This window comes from Stenella coeruleoalba (genome assembly GCF_951394435.1).
Source record: "Stenella coeruleoalba genome assembly, chromosome: 2".
In the NCBI taxonomy this organism is placed as follows: Eukaryota; Metazoa; Chordata; class Mammalia; order Artiodactyla; family Delphinidae; genus Stenella; species Stenella coeruleoalba.
This window is the reverse complement of record NC_137147.1, coordinates 157,756,096-157,775,987: the sequence shown is the minus strand read 5'-3', so window position 1 is coordinate 157,775,987 and position 19,892 is coordinate 157,756,096.

The window sequence follows — 19,892 nt, the reverse complement described above, 5'->3', positions numbered from 1 at the left end:
AGTTTTAAACCTGGACTCCGTGAATCTCTAGAAGGTTCAGGAATGAGCTCTAGGTGGTCTCTGGAAGCCCTAGATTCAGGCAGGTCAGGCAGAGTTGAGAAGAAGGGTTCTATGCCAGATTGGTCACATTTAGGTCTTTTCACATTATAACCACGTGCATTTTATTCTTCATTAATGCAGAGTTGAATACAAAGACTTTTTTGAGATAGTTAATCTTTCTTGATGTTCTCAAGTACCCGATAAATGTTCAAAGTAGAGGTAGTAAAGTAACATGTTTTGTAAATGTCTTTTCGTTAAAATCCAGAAGAAGTATCATCTTTTGGAACTGGCATGGCCAAAGGGCCTCTTGGAACATGTTGCATCTGTGCTCTGGTTTGAGAGGAGGGGGATGACAGGGGAGAGCAGTGGGCTCTGGGATAATCGGTCAGCCGGGGGGCCAGGGAATTGGCCCTTGTCCCCCTGGGTCTGCATTTGGTTTGACTTTGCTATGCATGTGGCGTATGCCATGGACAACTGAGCTCATTTTATAGCAGCTGGCCTTCCTAGGTGTTAAAGAGGTGGCCAGAGCTTGACCAAAGTAGAGTTGGTAAGCTATCTTGTACATTTTGTGTTAAGATTCATAGTAAAGGCTGTCTTCTGAAAAAGCACTTGTGGAAATTGTTAAAATCCCCTCTAAGCACTACAGATGCATAGAGTTGCCCACTGAGTTGACAGCAGGGAGAAAGCGAAGGGCTCTGGGCCAGAATGTTCCTATTTGGAAGGCGCTCTCCAGAGCACCTTGGTTATATTACATTGGAGCACAGTTTGTTCTAAGCTGCTCTGGTCCTTATCTTAGATCCTTATACGAACATCTGAAACATCTAGTCTTCTTAGATTTTTAGAATTGCACAACCCATACTAAAAGTAGAGAATGTGAGGGAACACACTTTAGGGTTGGTTGGTTGGTTGGTTTTTTCCCTGTGAATTCACAGGCATAATTCTCTTCGGAGAACGGAATTGTTCAACTTGATCCCTTGGAGAAGTACACCAATGGTCACAAGGAGGGGGGACATCACATAAGTTGTTAGACAAATTCAGACTGTGGCTATGGTTCTATGTGTGTACTTTAGTCAATATTGGTGTGTATTTAAAGGACAAACAAGTTCTAAGTGCCCGTAGCATATTAAGAGCAGAGGTAGTAAAATAACCCCTTTACAAATGTCCATTTGTCAGTTTATAGGAAGGACCTTTGTTAATCCACCTCTCAGATGGGGTCTTTTTATTATAATTAGGAGAAAAGAAGCACCTTAGACATGGAGTTTTAAGTCACTTTTGAGCAGTATACATCAGGACTTGTTCATTGGGTTAGCAGCAGAGGGGCAGAGGAAGTTCAAGGAATTACACAGGTGTGTTCATGTTTATATCTTGATAACTGTTGATGAATGTGTGCATCTCTTTTGCCTGTGCTCTATGAAAACACTGTCAAATAAGCAAACGGAAACATACCTTCTTGCTAATGTTTCAACAGGATGATCTGATCGCTCCCTTAGAAGCATTATACCTACTGTACTCTTGCTTTATATCTCACTTTAAATTGATCATTAAAGGTAGGCAGTGGGGGTTTTTTCAGAATTTTTAAAAAATTTTTATTTAGTTTTGGCTGCGTTGTGTCTTTGTTGCTGCGCGTGGGCTTTCTCTAGTTGCCGTGAGCCGGGGCTACTCTTTGTTGTGGTGCACGGGCTTTTCTCATTGTGGTGGCTTCTCTTGTTGCAGAGCATGGGCTCTAGGCACTCGGGCTTCAGTAGTTGTGGCACGTGGGCTTATAAGTTGTGGCTCGCGGGCTATAGGCACACAGGTTTCAGTAGCTGTGGCACGTGGGCTTTAGTTGCTCTGCGGCATGTGGGATCTTCCCGCACCAGGGCTCGAACCAGTGTCCCCTGCATTAGCAGGTGGATTCTTAACCACTGCGCCACCAGGGAAGAACAAGGTAGACAGTGTTTGAATTTAGCTTTGTCAACATCTTTATTCAGACTCCTGCTGCCCTTTCTTAATTCTAAAAAAATGTTTGTCTCCATGAAAGGCAAGATTACACTTTCTCCTGATTGAGTTGCTGTTGTGTGTATTCTCAGTTATCAAAATGCACATGGCGGGCTTCCCTGGTGGCACAGTGGCTGAGAGTCCACCTGCCGATGCGGGGTACACGGGTACGTGCCCCGGTCCGGGAGGATCCCACATGCCGCGGAGCAGCTGGGTCCGTGAGCCATGGCCGCTGAGCCTGCGCGTCCGGAGCCTGTGCTCCGCAACAGGAGAGGCCACAACAGTGAGAGGCCCACATACCAAAAAAAAAAAAAAAAGAAAAAAAATACACATGGTTTTTTGTGGGCTCATACTTCTCTCTCTGGGAGCTCTACGTCCAAACTACCCCTTCTATTCACTGTGCTAACCATACACAGGGTTTTCTTCCCTCCTCAGGCCTATGTCAAACCTCTCCATGAATCTTCCTGGAAGGATTTATGATCTTGCAGGTCACAGGGTAACTGGAAAGCCTTATTTAATGCTGTCTGGAGGGGTGACCTTGCAGGTGAGTCATAGTGAAGTCCCTGGTGTCACACCCTGAGGTACTGGAAATCCTTCCAGGTCACTCACATACTCACACACACACACAGAGATTTAAAAAAAAAAAAAAAAAAACTTGCTTCAAGTTGCACAGTAGGACAGGTGAGGATTTGAGGCCAGGATTGTTAACTCTATGACTCTCCAAGACAGTTAAAAGAGCATTAGTACCAGTTCATACCATTTGGATGGCTATCATGAAAACAAAAACAAAAAAACAGAAAATGACAAGTTGTAGCAAAGACATGGAGAACCTGAACCCTTGTGCATTGCTGTTGGGAACGTAAAATGGTGGAGCTGCTGTGGAAAACAGTATGGTGGTTTTTTGTGGTTTTTTTTAAAATTAAGCATAGAATTATTCAGAAATTCCACTTCTGGGTATATACTCCAAAGAATTATACACATACCTCATGACTTTGAGGCTTTGATAAATATTTGTGATGTCTGAAAAAGCATGAGACATACTATGGGATCTTAACCACGTAGCAACATGTCTTCAATTGTGTTTAAACACACACGAGAACTTAGAAGGGCAACGTCAGATGTAAACTCCTTGTGATGATCGATGATTTCTGTGTTCCCTGCTCTTTGTGCTTTTCAGTTTCAATAGTGTACATATTCATTTTGAAAGTTTAAAAACAAAACATTTTATTTTTAAAAATCATATGCTGAAGCTTTTATGTATATGTGCATATCTGTAGGAAGAGGATTCATTTTTATGGACTCAAAGTAATTGTGAACCCCCCAAAATTCAGATCAATTATGATCTCTTGATGTTCTTTTTTGATCTTTTTCTTTTTTGTGGTAAAATGTATGTAACATAAAATGTACCGTTTTGACCATTAAGTATACAGTTCGGTGGCATTAAATTCATTCACATTTTGTGCAACTATCACCAGCATTCATCTTCAAAACGTTTTCATCTTCCCCAACTGAAACACTACACCCATTAAACATTAACTCCCCATTCAAGCCCCACCCCAGCCCCTAGCAACTACAATTCTACTTTCTGTCTCTGTAAATTTGACTACTTTAGGTACCTGATATAAGCAGAATCACACAACACTTGTCTGTTTGCGTCTAGCTGATTACACTTAGCATCATGTCCTCAGGTTTCACCCAGGTTGTAGCGTGTGTCAGAATTTCATTCCTTTTAAAGTTTGAACAACATTGTACGAATACACCACATTTTATCTATTCTTCTGCAGATGGACAATTGGGTTGTTTCCACCTTTTCGCTACTGTGAATAATGCTGCTATGAATATGGGTGTACAAGGATCTGTTTGAGTCCCTGCTTTCAATTCTTTGGAGTATATACCTAGAAGTGGAATTTCTGAATAATTCTATGCTTAATTAAAAAAAAAAAAAAAAACACCCTACTGTTTTCCACAGCAGCTCCACCATTTTACATTCCCAACAACAATGCACAAGGGTTCGGGTTCTCCATGTCTTTGCTACAACTTGCCATTTTCTGTTTTTTTTGTTTTCATGATAGCCATCCAAATGGTATGAACTGGTACTAATGCTCTTTTAACTGTCTTGGAGAGTCACAGAGTTAACAATCCTGGCCTCAAATCCTCACCTGTCCTACTGCGCAACTTGAAGCAAGTTTTTTTTTTTTTTTGTCTCTATGTGAAATTGTTTCCTCATATCTAAAATGCGAAGTTCAAATTATTTACATAGCAAATACATACGGCGTGCAAAACATTGGGCTAACTCCTGCCAGGTGAGAAGTGGAGAAAAGGACGTGGGGACGAACAAGATAGAAGACACCGACCTTCCCCAACCGTTCCTGCTCTCAAAGGGCTTCACAATCTGCTTAGGAAACCAGCCTGGATTCAAGTGATATGAGGAGGAGAGGAGGGGAGAGTTATCAGAACTGCAAACTGGAGCACTGTCATTCCAAACACCAGCCCAAGGGTGCTAACTAGCCTTATCCAGATCCGGACCAGAGAACACGTACCCCGCTCACCCCTGTGCAATGACATCTAAACGGGTCCAATTCCCCCTCTTCTACTCAGTACTCTGCAATCCCTTCCCTTGACACCCAGCCTCACAATCCAAGTTTAGTTCTAGAAGACAATAAGTATAAAGAAACTTGGCTGCTGGTGTCACAGAAACACATCAGAAAAGTTTTAGATGACTCTCAAAAAGTGATTTTTTGAAGTTACTATTTTTCAAGCAACAGAAGAGGTGAAGTTCTTTAAGCCTTCATAAGACTGAAAGTTGATAGGTTTATAGTACCTGTCCCACAAGAACACTGGAGTAGATTTGAAATTATAACACCAAAATTCTTTTTTGATTTACCTTTCTCCATTATTTCAGATGTCATTCTGAGAAACCTCTGACTCATTTCTGAACAGATCATTTCAGCCACCGGCAACTCTGTCACTCATGTAATTAATTCCTCTCTACAGGCTCTTTATTTCTTCCTTTCTTTCTTCCTATCTTTTCTCTTCCTTTTTTTCCCCTTCTTTCCTTCCTTCTTATTAGTCACTAGACTTAGACTTATATAACTCTCTATATATAGACTTATATATATAACTCTCTATATAGACTATATATATATACTATATATCTATAACTCTATATATAAACTTATATAACTCTCTCAACAATGAAATATAAGTATTATTGTAATTATTTTTTACAATCTGGGAAACTGAGGCTCAGAGACATTAAATAACTTGCCCTCTCTTTTGAGGGTTATTAAAAGTTAATTTTAAAGCTAATGAAAAGGAAGAAAAAACTTGAAAAAAATAAATCAATAAGACCGCATATTTTTATAGCCCTTAGCAGAAGGTAGAGCAGAGGAAAATAGCATTGAACAAGGATTAAATGTTAATTTCTTTATAACTCTTCTTGTTGTATTACAAAAACTGATCATGTGTTCCCAAAGCCACAATATAATTAACTGGGGAAAAAAAAGTCAGGAAGAGGGGGAGTGAGCAAAAGAGGAGAAGGAGAAAAGTACACATCTTGGCTGGTGGAAAACCTAGTAGGGAAGCAAAAGAGAATTTCTACATGGAGCTGAGCTTGCATTTAAGGTTTGCAATTTATTGTGAAACCCATCAGTGCAAGGTGTTTCTCCAATAATATTCAGTAGTTCAGTTCACATACAAAGGAAATAGATCACTGGATTCAACCAGAGCTGGGAGAGAACAGAGAGACTCTTTTTTTTTTTTTTTTGAGGTACGCAGGCCTCTCACTGTTGTGGCCTCTCCCGTTGCGGAGCACAGGCTCCAGACGCGCAGGCTCAGCGGCCATGGCTCACGGGCCCAGCCGCTCCGCAGCATGTGGGATCCCCCCGGACCGGGGCACGAACCCGTGTCCCCTGCATTGGCAGGTGGACTCCCAACCACTGCGCCACCAGGGAAGCCCCAGAGAGACTCTTAATACATCATTATTGGCCTGAATAAGAATGGTCCCTATTCAGGGTCCCAAATTAATTGATATGAATACAGAGATTATAGAATATACCAGAGAGGAAGAAAATGAGACTTGACATTTACCAGGGATCATCAGAGTGAATAATTTTTGCCCATTTTGCTACTGAATTCCCAGCACCTAGAACATACAAGGGGCTCAATAAATATTTGTTGAAAGGCTTCCCCCTGTGAACATCTATCAGACACCCGCTGTCGGCCTCCTGCTAGACACCCAGCTAGGACGCGGGGAAAGTGGGTCTCAAGTGGCAAGAGGCCGGCTGTGGACCACGCCTGCAGGAGGTGAGGCTGAGCGCACACAGCCAGCCCTGGAGAACTGCCCTGGCCTCCCAACCTTTGTGTATGACACCTTCCCAGGTCATCATGAGGCTGGGGCTCTGTGCAGTGGCCTGAGTCCAGGGCCCTGGGCAGGGACGCCCTGCTGGGAAGAATATTTCTCCCCTTTACACTTTACACGTGCTTCCCTTCAAGCCCCTGATGTGTGAGGCTCCTGGGATTTTTCTTCAGTGGAGTGAGTGACATCAATCATGACAAAGCCACAGCAGATGGATCATAGTGGTCAGGCGTAAGCATGGAATGAGCGTCTCTGTTTCAAGTCAAAACATCACAGTGGTTTAGACAGGATGTGGCCGGCTGCTGTCTGCCAGCAGAGGCTGGAGCACAGCTCCGGAGAAGGGCAGGAAACCTCCCATCCTTCTGACTCTCCAATCACGTCTGAGCTTCCAAGAAATAAAACTGCCAGACAGTCGGGTTGTCCTCGAACCTCAAGGCCATCATGGCACACCTACCTTACAAAGAAAGAAGCAGTGTACCCTCAGAACCACCCCCCCCCCCGGTGCCTGTGGTCTGCAGATGGGGTATTACAGACACACCTGCCCCCAGGGACAGGCTTGAGATGGGGCAGGTGGCCCGATGAGCACATGGGTGGGGAGGGAGGGGGTCCTCAGACACCCCAGTGGTCCTCCGCACTGCAGGAGCCCTGCACCCACCCCTTCCCCCTAAATGAGGGGGAAACTCCAGAAGGGCCCACCCCGTCAACTGTAGTGATTTCTCGGGAAGTGGATTTAGGGTGAAAATGCCACAGTGCAGTGAAAAAGGGCTTTCGAGTTTTTACTTTATACATTTACATGATCTGAACTGTTCTCATGAGTATACATTGCTCCTCTAACACTGATTTTTTTCAAATCCTTCTTCACCCTGGGAATCACTGAGATGCTTCCCAAAGATTCTGTACCTATCACCCCAAACGTGAAGCCTCCGTCCCCTCCAAAATACACAGGCTTTGCAACTTCTCCCTCTCCACACATCCCTGCTCCGATCTGCCCCTCTGTGTATCCCACCAACAGCTTCACGAGGTTTCCAGCCATTCCCAGCCTCAGCTGCCATCCTCCAAATTATAACACATTTTACATAAGCACCCAGAAACCCTAGTCAAGGGCTAAGCGTTGGTCTCTGTGGCTGGCAGGTTGCACATCCGGCATCACCTTGGTAAGAGGGAGTCCGTGATTAGAGGTCCGCACACAGCCTTCATCTCTCCTGCCGTGGCCGCCCTGTTCATGTCCAGCCAGCACTGAGGTTGATCAAGGTCAAATGAGCAAACCATTGATGCCCCTTCCATGTTGCTTGTTCCCTGGGGGGTGTTAACATGTGATAAAACTACCCTCACATGTCATTCCATTCCTGTATGTCCATCCTCACGTCTCTACCCCATGCTTCCTGGTCCCCAGACTCCCAGCCTCACTCCTTCCAGGACCCTGACCAGCTAGACACGCCACCTGCCACGTTGAGTCAACACATATTTTAACCTCAGGCCACGTCTCCTTCAGCACAAGGTAGGCAACCAGGTTCAACACCCAGAGTTCTTCCCACTGGGAGGATTTTCCCTCTCTGCTGTCCTCCAAGGCCACTCCCAAGGGCTATAGCATAGCCGTGGGTCATTTTTGACTTGTACCCACACACTGAGCTGCTATGTTTATAAACCAAGTTCAAAGACGTTCCTCCACCATTTTGCTGCTAATTCCAAGGACTTCAGTCAAATCCTGTTAATCAGCCCCTGGGGCCTTCATCTTTTCTCCTACAGAAGGCCACGGCTCTGTCAGCATCCCGTCTTCTTCACTGAAACCATCAAAATCTGTGAACAGATCTGAGATTCTACCCTCAAAAGCTCACAAGTCAGCCTGACACAGTTCCTTAGCTGCTGGCACAAGACTCCTGGGCCAGAGACAAATGACACTTTATTATTCAAGAGTATCAGCATTTCCACTTATTCCCCAAAACTTACATCCCATGAGACAACAAAGCGACTGCCAGGTAACATGTGTATGTACATTGGGTTATACAATAGGAGGCAAATTCTAAGCTAAGGGAACCCAATTCTTTTATAATAGGTGGTAAGACTCCCTGACCGTCACTCCAGAGGGGGACGCGATCTTTATTATACTGGACAGTAAGCAACCGGCCTTCACTCCAGAAGGAGACACTCTGCTCCCAAGACTGCTTACTACACAAATATCCTCGAGAAGATCATCTGAAACAAAAGCTGTGAGCGCCATTGCTCACAAGACACATAGAAACGTGAGAGGTCCGTGGGAGAAGTGTCTCCCAGCATAACCTGGCAATTCCATTTTGGGGATTTATCCTACACATATAATCGCACGTGTGCAAAAAGATGTATGCACAGGAATATTCTTAAAAGCACTGTTTGCAAAAGAAAAAGATCTCAAACCACATAAATGACAATCAATAGAGAACTCACTAGATACATTATGGTACAGCCAAACAGTGGAATGGAATAAAACGCAGTCATTAAAAAGAAGAATAACTTTTGGGCGGCTTGTGCCAAGCCACAGAAGAGAAGCCACTCTTGAAGTAACTGGGTCAGGACAATTCCATTCCCCTTTACCACCGACGCGTCCGGGGATGGTTAGGTGAGCCGTGACGTAAGAGAAAGTCTGTTGGGAGATTCTACGTCACTTTTCCTCCTTGATAACAGAGCAGACAGTGTAAGGGAAAGTCTTTGCCCTGGCCTTTCCTTCTGGCTTGGGCTCTGCCATGAGAGTACAGAATGCATCTGTCACTACCTGTGACGGGAGACGTCGCCAACACACAAAAGACAGCAGAGTGGAAACAAGGGAGAGTCTGGCCCTTTGTGACTTCACTGGGGTAGGATCTGACCCTGGAATCCCCTCCCTCCGGGTCAGGCCTCTTATTATATGATAGTAACAGACCCTTATGAACACTTCTGGTCAGGCCACCGATTACTTACATCTTATCAATTCTGAACCTCTGATCCAGCAATTGCACTTCCAGGAATTTACTTTAAGGACGTGATGGAGCATTTGCTCATTGATCCATCAACGATTATAAACAGCACAGGGACTTCCCTGATGGTCCAGCGGGTAAGACTCCGCGCTCCCAGTGCAGGGGGCCCGAGTTCGATCCCTGTTCAGGGAACTAGATCCCACGTGCCACAACTAAGAGCTCACATGCTGCAACGAAAGATCCTGCATGCTGCAACGAAGATCCCACACGCAGCAACAAAGATCTCGCGTGCCGCATCTAAGACCCGGTGAAGCCAAATAACAAATATTAGAAAAAAAAAAAAAAAAAACCACCAGCAGAGGTGCTGTTCTTAACAGTAAAAATAAGCTCAAGACAAACTTACACATTCATTAATAGAATGTGGGTTAAATAAATTATAATTGTACAGGCTGATACTAGTCAGCTATTAAATATAATACTGTAAAGAGTATGCAATACCACAGAAAATGCTGACGATATATTATTATATGGAAAAGCAATCAGGTCACAAAGCAGGATGTTTATTATTTCCCTTTGTATAGAATAGACATATATGCATAGAAACGCAGAAAGCAAGAGGCAAATTAAAGATATAAAACCAGGGACTTCCCCAGCGGTCCAGTGGTTAAGACCCCCTGCCTTCCAATGCAGGGGGTGCGGGTTTGATCCCTGGTCAGGGAGCTAAGATCCCAGATGCCTTGTAGCCAAAAAACCAAAACAGAAGCAATATTGTAACAAATTCAATAAAGACTTCAAAAATTGTCCACATCAACAAATCTTTAAAAAAAGAAAAAAAGATATGAAACCAAAGTCCTAATGGCAATTCTCTGTGGATCGTGAGACTTTGAACATTTTTTTCTTATCTTAGTTCCATCTATTTGGATTTCCTAATTTTTCTACAGCGAACAAATGCTTCTTTCTCTGTACTTTCCACAGAGCCTAGAAGGGTCTTGGACCCCAGTAGATATTCAGCTAATGCAAAGTTCATGGGATGGGGTTGATCGGGTTGGCCTTTTCCTTTTAGATCATTCTTATTGCTTCATTCACAAACTACTTAAAATCATCCTAAGCTTAAATTCTCAAAAAAGAGTGACTGTGCCTCATCAGATGTTTTAGGTACTCTGTATAATTTCTAGAAGTCTGGACCTCTTTCTGCCGTCACCCATACCTGGCCCCACCTGATGCAGTTACCCATCCCCTTAGGGGAGGTGTGTGTGGCAGCAGTGGGGGGAGTCACCGTGGGATGGGGGGGCTGCAGAGCTGTTGAGCGCATGGGACTGAAAAAGGTGTATAAAGAATACAGCCTCCGGGACTTCCCTGGTGGCGCAGTGGTTAAGAATCCGCCTGCCAGTGCAGGGGACATAGGTTCGAGCCCTGGTCCAGGAAGATCCCACATGCCGCGGAGCAACTAAGCCTGTGCGCCACAACTACTAAGCCTGCACTCTAGAGTCCGCGAGCCACAACTACTGACGCCTGCGCACCTAGAGCCGGTGCTCTGCAACAAGAGAAGCCACCGCAATGAGAAGCTCGCGCTCCATAATGAAGAGTAGCCCCCGCTCGCCACAACTAGAGAAAGCCCGAACACAGCAACGAAGACCCAACACAGCCAAAAATTAATAAATAAACTTATTTAAAAGAAAAAGAATAGTCTCCAAGCCAAGCCAATTGAATAGCCACCAAGAACCACATCGTTCTTCTTCCCCTTCCTTCTTTCCCTCACTCCAAGAGTGACTATTTAGCATCCGAAATATGCCAGGGATTCAGCTAGGATTTGGGGATATTGAGATGAATGAGCTATAGTCCCTGCTCTTAATTAGCTCATCATCTAGTAGCAGAGAAATTTAGCCCAAATCATTAAAGTTCAGTACTTTCACTGCAAGAATAAGCTAGTGTACAAAGAAGAGTAAAGGCAAAGAACGAGGGGATAGTTGATCGTTTGGGTGCGATTGAATCAAGCAAGCTTCACGGAGAAGGTGATCTGTGAACGGCGTTTATGTCTGCACTCCGTGTAGAGACGGGCAGAGGCAAGAGAGAGCCCGGGGCAGTGGGGGTCATAAACGGGGGGATCCTCACACACTCGGCATCTGGGCCAAAACACTGTAACACACACACACACACCCGGAAACTTCTTTATAGTGATAATCATGAAACTAAATTAATAATCACAAAAGCCAGAGTAGAAATGCAGAACATGACATTTTCCTTGTATTAAACTTTGTGTATATTAAGCATACAGTTATAAAAACACTCAGTAAATTTTTTTTTTTTTTTTTTTGCCATACGCGGGCCTCTCACTGCTGTGGCCTCTCCCATTGCAGAGCATAGGCTCCGGACGCGCAGGCTCAGCGGCCATGGCTCACGGGCCCAGCCGCTCCGCGGCATGTGGGATCTTCCCAGACCGGGGCACGAACCCGTGTCCTCTGCATCGGCAGGCGGACTCTCAACCACTGCGCCACCAGGGAAGCCACAACAATCAGTAAATTTTAAGAAAATCAAAATATTTGCCAAAGGTAGAATTTAGGCAACTACTACTTTATGTCAAGAACAATTTCTTGATACATTCTTTGGTTTTAAAGAAATTGACAAACACAACACTGTAAAGCAATTATACTCCAGTAAAGATGTTAAAGTAAATAAATAAAGCAACTGACAATTAAACAGACGTTTTCATTTTAGAGATATGGTTGTATTCAGTACAATATTTCACGCACAAGCTCACAATTGCTCTTGCGAAACAAAAATATACTTCCCAGTTCACACAGCTTCACTGGTTTAAATTTTATTAAAACACTAATGAAAACTTCCAGGTGTGCACACAGAATGAGGAAAGTGAAATAACTCAGGGTCTGTTTCTCTGCCTTTCCAATTTCTGGCTATCACGGTTTATTTGACTCTACTATTTAAATATAAAAATATATTGTGCTCCAGGGGCTGGAGTAAGCCCCTGTGTCCAAAGTGAGCCCAAATGACTCCAAGCTATTACCAACCTATTCTCAACACAAAAGTGTGTCGCTAAGTCCACACATGTTCGCGGCTGACAGTGTAACTGGGAGTTCTCTGAGTTAACTTCCATGTGTAAAACAGTATTTATGAACAAACAAGTAACAAAAACCTGCTCATTTGAAACTTACATAACTAAAACCCAACCATAACCACAGCAATTGTTAAAACCTACATCAGCAAAAGATTGCTTTTCTGGGAGGTCTGTTTTATCGCTGACATTGCTTAGAATTGCCAGCTCATGGTGATAATAAATACACACAATTTTAGTCCATTCCAGTGTTGTGTTTAAAATCCTCTACAGACGACATAGCCATTAGTGCTTGTGCCCAGGGCAGGTGGGCTCCACTGCTGCATCCTCGGCATAAGTATTTCATTTCAGCTGAAAGTTTGGATTGGAGAGGAGCAGAGATAGAGGGGCCTTTCTATCTATCTGTCTGTCTATCTACCCATCCATCCATCCATCCATCATGTGTATGTATCTATCTATCTACCTATCTATCCATCTATCTATCCATCCGTCTATCACATCTATCTATCCATCCATCATATCTATCTATCATGTGAGGAATGACAACAGGTATATAGATAGAGCTCAGGCAGAAACAAGCTTTGATAGAATCTGTGTTTCATTCCACCAAGAGATCAATCACCCTGACAGATGGAGAAGAGGGATCCTCCTACTTCACTCTATTCTCTATGGAAAGTTTAGCTAACGCTTCCCAGCCCCACAGAAGGCTTCAAGCCTTCCTGTGCAGCGGTAGGATCCCCAGGGTATGACAAGGGACAATAAATACAAGAGATCAGAGTGAAACAAACTCCAACTCACTGCTCCCAGGGTCAATTCCATCAGTGCTTTCCTGCAACCTGGTGCTTTGGGTACTTTGTCATTTCTTTCACCATTTGGTATCTTTGCCTGCCACCTTTCCATATAGACAAAACGTAGTCCATGCCTCTGCTTGCAGGGACATGCAATCCTGAGAGCTGTTTCAGGAACCCGGTGTACAGAGAAGCCCTCACGTTTTACGAGGACAGATGCAGAGGGAGATACTCTTTCCCAGCCCGAGGACTACTGACCTCAACGCTGTCAGGAGACCCTGATGATGCTAATTCCACACAGAACACGTGTGCGTTTGCACCCAACAAAGCGTCTCCACGACTATATCTGTAGCAGCTCCCAGGCGGGGCTTCCTTAGGGAACTAGCAGGAGGCAAAATGGAATCAAAGGAACCACGCCCTGCATTAGGGAAAAGCAAAGGGTCCCAGGGACAGGAATTGAACACAGGGACAACATGCCTACAACAAGAGGTAGATAGATACACAGCTACTTTCCACAGCAGCAGAGTAAGAGGTAAGTAGTGAATATGGGCAGTTGAAAAATAGAAAGTCAACTCACATTCCCTTGGGTGGGGTCTTCTCCATATTTCTTTTCTTTTCTCTCTCTTTTTTTTTTAAACCAAAGGAGGATTTATAAAACATCATGGTAAGTCTAGACAGGCTGTGTCATCATAGGTACATGTTTATACCCACTCCACTAGTTACTAGCTCTGTAGTAGTAGGCAGAGAACTTAACTTTTCTGGATCTTAATTTCAACATCTGTTTTTAAGAAGATGAAGTTAAATGACGTAGGTGAGAAAATGTGCCAAATGCCTGGCATCCTGACGCTGTTCAGAATATATTAGTTTGCTTCTACTAAAGTGAATTGAGTCATACACAATAATTTATTTCATACATCTGTAGATCACGACAATTGGTCAACATTTAAAAAAATCATTTTTAGGAAGGTTGTAAACATTCATTAAAAACAAAACAGTATCATGAATCCTCATGTACTTATCACTCGCTTCAACAATCATCATCTCATAACTAACCTTGCTTCATCTACTCCCTGCCATCTTCCTTCTTCCAGATTATTTTTGAAGCAAATGATCTCAGACATCATACCATTTAATCCAAAAATATTTCAGTAGATCTCTAAAAAAATAACTCTTTATAAAACAATCAATATGGGCTTCCCTGGTGGCGCACTGGTTGAAAGTCCGCCTGCCGATGCAGGGGACACGGGTTCATGTCCCGGTCTGGGAAGATCCCACATGCCGTGGAGCGGCTGGGCCCGTGAGCCATGGCCGCTGAGCCTGTGCGTCCGGAGCCTGTGCTCCGCAACGGGAGAGGCCACAACAGTGAGAGGTCCGCGCACCACAAAACAAACAAACAAACAAACAAAACAATCAATATACTTATTATACCTTAAACATTACCAATAATTCCTTTGTGTCATCAAAAATCCAATTGGTGTTCAAATTTCTAATTGTCTCATAAATGCGTTTTTTACAATTTGTTTGAGCCAGTTTCTATATGAGTTTCTCACATTGGGTTGAGGATCTGTCTCTCAAGTCTCTTTAGATTCCACACCCCCATCCTCACCCACATCTTTTATTTTCAATTGCAATATTTTGTTGAAGAAATTAGGTGGTTTTTCCTGAAGAGTTTCCCGTCCTTTGTAGTTTGCGGATGCATTCCCATATGTCTTTAACGTCTGTCCTCTGTATGTCTTGTAAATTGGTGGTTTGATTTTTGGCAAGACCACTTCATAGGGGTGGTTGACCAGCATTTTTTAAATGATGCTTTTAAAATGATTTCCTTGGAGATTCCAGAAACAAGAAAGATTTATGTTGATCAGGAAGGCAAAGACAGTGTCCTGACCGGATGTTCAGTGGTGATTAAATAATAAAGCTCACTCTCGTGGCTAAGTGTTAACAGATTAACATACTACACAGTAAATGGGAAGTTTAGAACTAAGTCTAATTGTAGGCAGCATTTTAAAAGGTGATCACACCTTAAAGACCTATTTATATTACCTAAATAAATTAGAGAAGTATATATTACATCTCTTGATCTTTTCCTAATTACAATGAGTATATTCACAAAGCTGTTTTCTGAAACTTTTAGGGGGATGTGTGTCAGGGGTGTTGAGAAGACTCTATGTGAACTCAATGGCATCCACTACAAATAGTGATGCTCTCTCCTCAGTAGCTTTTCCACTGCAAAGCTGTTTGCAAGGATTTTCATCACCTGTCAGGCTGGGACACCAGATTGTAGACCCTCAGATTCCCAAACTGGATTATTTAAGCTTCTGTCATGACCAAGGTGGTGCAAGTATAGAATTGTGGTGGGTGGAAGGAAGGAAGGAAGGGAATAGTTTGAACATCTGTGTCTCCTCAAAATTCAAATGCTGTAATCTAATCTCCAAGGTGGCACTTTTGGGAGGTGATGAGGTCATGAGGGTGGAGCCCTCATGATGGGATTAGGGTCCTTATAAAAGGGACCTCAGAGAGCTCCTTTGCCCCATCCACCATGTGAGGACACAGTGAAAAGACGCAGTCTATGAACCAGAAACCAGACCCCACCAGACATTAAATCTGCCAGCATGTTGATTTTGGACTTTCCAATCTCCAGAACCATGAGAAATAAATTTGTGTTGTTTATAATCCACCCAGTCTATGGTATTTTTCTTATAGCAGCCCACATTGTCTAAGACAGGAGGGAGGGATGGAGGGATGGAGGGATGGAGGGATGGAGGGATGGAGGGATGGAGGGATGGAGGGATGGAGGGATGGAGGGATGGAAGGAAGGAAGGAAGGAAGGAAGGAAGGAAGGAAGGATGGAAGGAAGGAAGGAAGGAAGGAGGGAAGGAGGGAAGGAAGGTTAGGAAAGGAGGGAGGGAGGGAGGGAGGGAGGGAGAACGGGAGGGAGGGAGGGAGAGCGGAAGGGAGGGAAGGAAGAGGAAAGGAAGCCATTTGTCGCCTGTCTATTCTCAGGGCACTGAAATTGTCTTTTCTTTACAGCCACCCTTGGTAGCCATCTACATCCTGGGTGTATTAGTCAGGGTTCTCCAGAGAGGAGAACTAACAGGGTGCATATATAAAGAGAGATAATATTTCTTATAATAATAAAAGGAATTAGCTCACATGATTATGGAGGCTGCTAAGTCCAAAATCCACAGAGTGGGCAGGCAGGCTGGAGGGCCCCAGAGAACTGATGCCCCAGTTCAAGTCTGAAGGCCATCTGCTGTAGAACCAGGAAGAGCTGGTGAGGCAGAGGTCATCTGCTGGAGAATTCCCTCTTGCTCAGGGGAGGTCAGTCCTGTTCTACTCAGGCCTTCAGTTGATTGGATGAGGCCCACCCACATCATGGAGAGTAATCTGCTTTACTCAGAGTCCACCAATTTAAATGTTAATCTCATCCAAAAACACCCTCACAGAGACACCCAGGAGAGCATCTGACCACATCTCTGGGCACCCCATGGCCCAGTAGAGTTGACACATAAACTTTACCATCACTCTGAGGAGCTGAGAATGATGCCCTGACTACAGCTTAGTTATCCCACATCCTACTGCAAGAGCCTCGTCTTTGGCCAGTGCTGAGACCTGCTCTGCTCTCCAGGCCCAGGACAGGGCCTTCCCTGTGGAAAGTCCTGAAAAATAACTATTACACTGAACAGAGGCTCTGTGGCAGGAGTGAAGGCATCACCTCCTCTCTTTACTCACTTAAATCTCATTCATCTTTCTGGGGGATTTTTTGTGTCCTACTGGAGGAGGTCATCTAGAGGACATGACCACCAGTTGACCTGTGAGCTGGACCCAGGCAATCAGAGGCTCCTCACCCCTCCCCTGTCCTTGGAATGTACATTGTGCTCACCACTCCCACAGTGGGAGCTCTTCCAAGGACATGGCCTTGGGAGAATAAGGTGCTGTGGAGACCACCTGGGCAGAACACAGGACTGAACCCTGTTAACGCCTCCCTATAAACTTTAAGATACTGGCGGGGGCGGAGGTCTACTCACACGCTGGAGCCACCAACACAAGCTGTGTAAGTTCCCTTGCTTATTACACCTGCCACCTGCCCATCTGGAGTGGCGGCCTCTTTCTTTGGTCTCTCCCCGCCCTCTGTGTATGGGGGCCAGTATGCAAACCAAGAGTTTACTTCTTTGTTTTTGGTATAATGTGTAGGGAAACTTGTTACATTTTAGCAAAGCAAACCAGACTTCAACTACCTGCTGATCTGAGCGATGGGTACCCGCCACACCATTGCCTCTCGCCTGGCCCACAAACCCATAGAGAAGCTGCATAAACAGTCCATTTGCAGCTGTCTAGAGGACTAAAGACCCTCCCAATGAAAATAAACCAAAAAGGCTAGGTAAAGAAGATGTTTTAAATGCACCTCTGAGAGGTAAGGCAATATCAAAGCGAGCTCGTATGTGGAGTTTCTCCTTTGGTAGATGCATGGGGTCCAGGGTCCAGAGATAAAACCCAGCACATGCTCGAGGTAGGGAGATAACCGCAAAAACTGGGACTGCCCCCGACAAAGGGCAGCTCATCAGAATAAGAGGAATGAGGAACTCACCCAATGCACACAAAGAAAAAGCAGCAAAACCTTCTTGTCTTGACATTGGCACTGGGTGGAAAGGAAAGAAAACCCTGCCCTTCGAAGTCGTTATCCGAAATCAGAATTCAGGCAGAATTGGGGTCTGAATTCACACCACCTGTGTGATCTGAAAGGCTCATTTGGATATTTAAGTTTAAAGTGGACAAGGTTGGTAAGAGTCCCAGGCAACTGGCAGAAGCGCATCAGCCCAGGCCTCGAAGAAATTCCACAGATGAAGTAACAGATGAAGGAAAATCACCGCTCACGATAAAAGGACCTCTAAACACAGAAGAAAGCAAACATGGGCAGCAGATCAGACTCGTCAGTACTTCCCAGAGGCTGGAATTGTCTGAAACAGAATGTATTTTTAAATGAGGTTTGCTATCCTTAAAGAAATTAATGAGAGGCTTGAGAGCCAGAGCTAGGAACCAGAGACCCTAAGGGAGGACCACGCATATTTGAAAAGACACAAATTCGATAAACTTAAGAATACATCATAATTTTAAAGTTTTTGAGAGATTGAAGGTCGCATTAGAGACCGTCAGTATCCAATTGCAGTCATGTGCTGGCGGGGATCTGTGTGCTGGAACAAAGGCCTGAAGGAGCAATGTGGGAGGTCCCACAGAGGTAAGCTAAGCTGCGGCTTAGCTGACCCCAAAGGCGTAAGGTCTCCAATGTAACACAGGTTGATGTTTTATTTATACAACTGATCAAAGCAGGCACTCTTCGTTCACAGGGTAATTCAGGGGCTCAGGACCCTTCCAGCAGGTGCTTCTGCCATGCCCTGGACCCTCATTTTCATTAGGATCCAGGTGAAAACAGATCCTGGAGGTGCACCTGTGTCTTCAAAACAGCTCAGAAAGGGAACAGATCTGCTTCTGCTCCCATTCCATTTGGGCGGACCTCACTATAATCCCCTTATTTCTCATTTTTGGATGTTTTATCTTTTTTTTTTTTTTTGTGGTACATGGGCCTCTCACTGTTGTGGCCTCTCCCGTTGCAGAGCACAGGCTCCGGACGCGCAGGCTCAGCGGCCATGGCTCACGGGCCCAGCCGCTCCGCGGCATGTGGGATCTTCCCGGACCGGGGCACGAACCCGTGTGCCCTGCATCGGCAGGCGGACTCTCAACCACTGCGCCACCAGGGAAGCCCTGGATGTTTATCTTTTAATCAAGAGTAAATGCCATTTCAGCACTTACTGAAGCCGTGAGCTTTCCGTACTGGACTCATCGATGTGATACTTAAATTAACAAAAACTTCTAATATTAAACCATCAGTGCATGATGGGGTATTGCAATCTTGTACCATTTACCCAATATTTTATTAGAATTTTCGCTTTTCTGTTTATAAAGGAAAGGAGGAGGAGGGCAACTTTAACTTTTTTTTCCCCCATATGTGTAGCCTCAGTTGTCGGGAGAGTCTCAGGCTGCAAATACAACGGAGGTTACAAACTCCTACAGCTTCTCATGTTGCAGCTAATCCACATCGTAAACGCCCCCCCCCCTTCCTTTCCTTCTTCCTTTTCTTTGCATGAGATTTCTGCTTTGTAAATGAATCAGTGTATTGCCCACACATATTTATTACACTTAGAAGGTTATTGTGGTCCATAAATCCTTAAAGACATTAAGCTGAACTTTTTAAAGACGTAATGAGTAAATAGTTGTTGAAAAACAAAGTATCTGTGCTTTACAAGGCCATTCATATGCTTATTTTTTCAACATGTGCTGGACCTGCCACTAGGAGGACTGATTCCAGCCTCTGCTCTGCTGCACTCTTCCCTGGGGCGGGTCTTAATGCCACATCACCTTGAGCTTCCTTTTCATCTAGAAAGAAGGTACCAGATAGATGCGATATCCCAAATCCCTTCCAACAGCTCACTGTGGGAATTCCATAGATGACTTCTTCAGTTCAGAAGCCAAGAAAGATTATTTTCCCCTTTGGCTTCCTACCTGAAAGCAAGAGAGGTGTGGAAAAAGCACAAGTATGTTAGGTTTGCATAAACAATAAAATGAGCACACTTCTCTGTCCCTGTCCCACGAGGAAGTAGAGAAAGCAAAGTGGCAATCCCGTCACTAAACCGTGTCATGGGGGACTTGTGAGTTTGATCAGTCATTAATCATTGATCAGA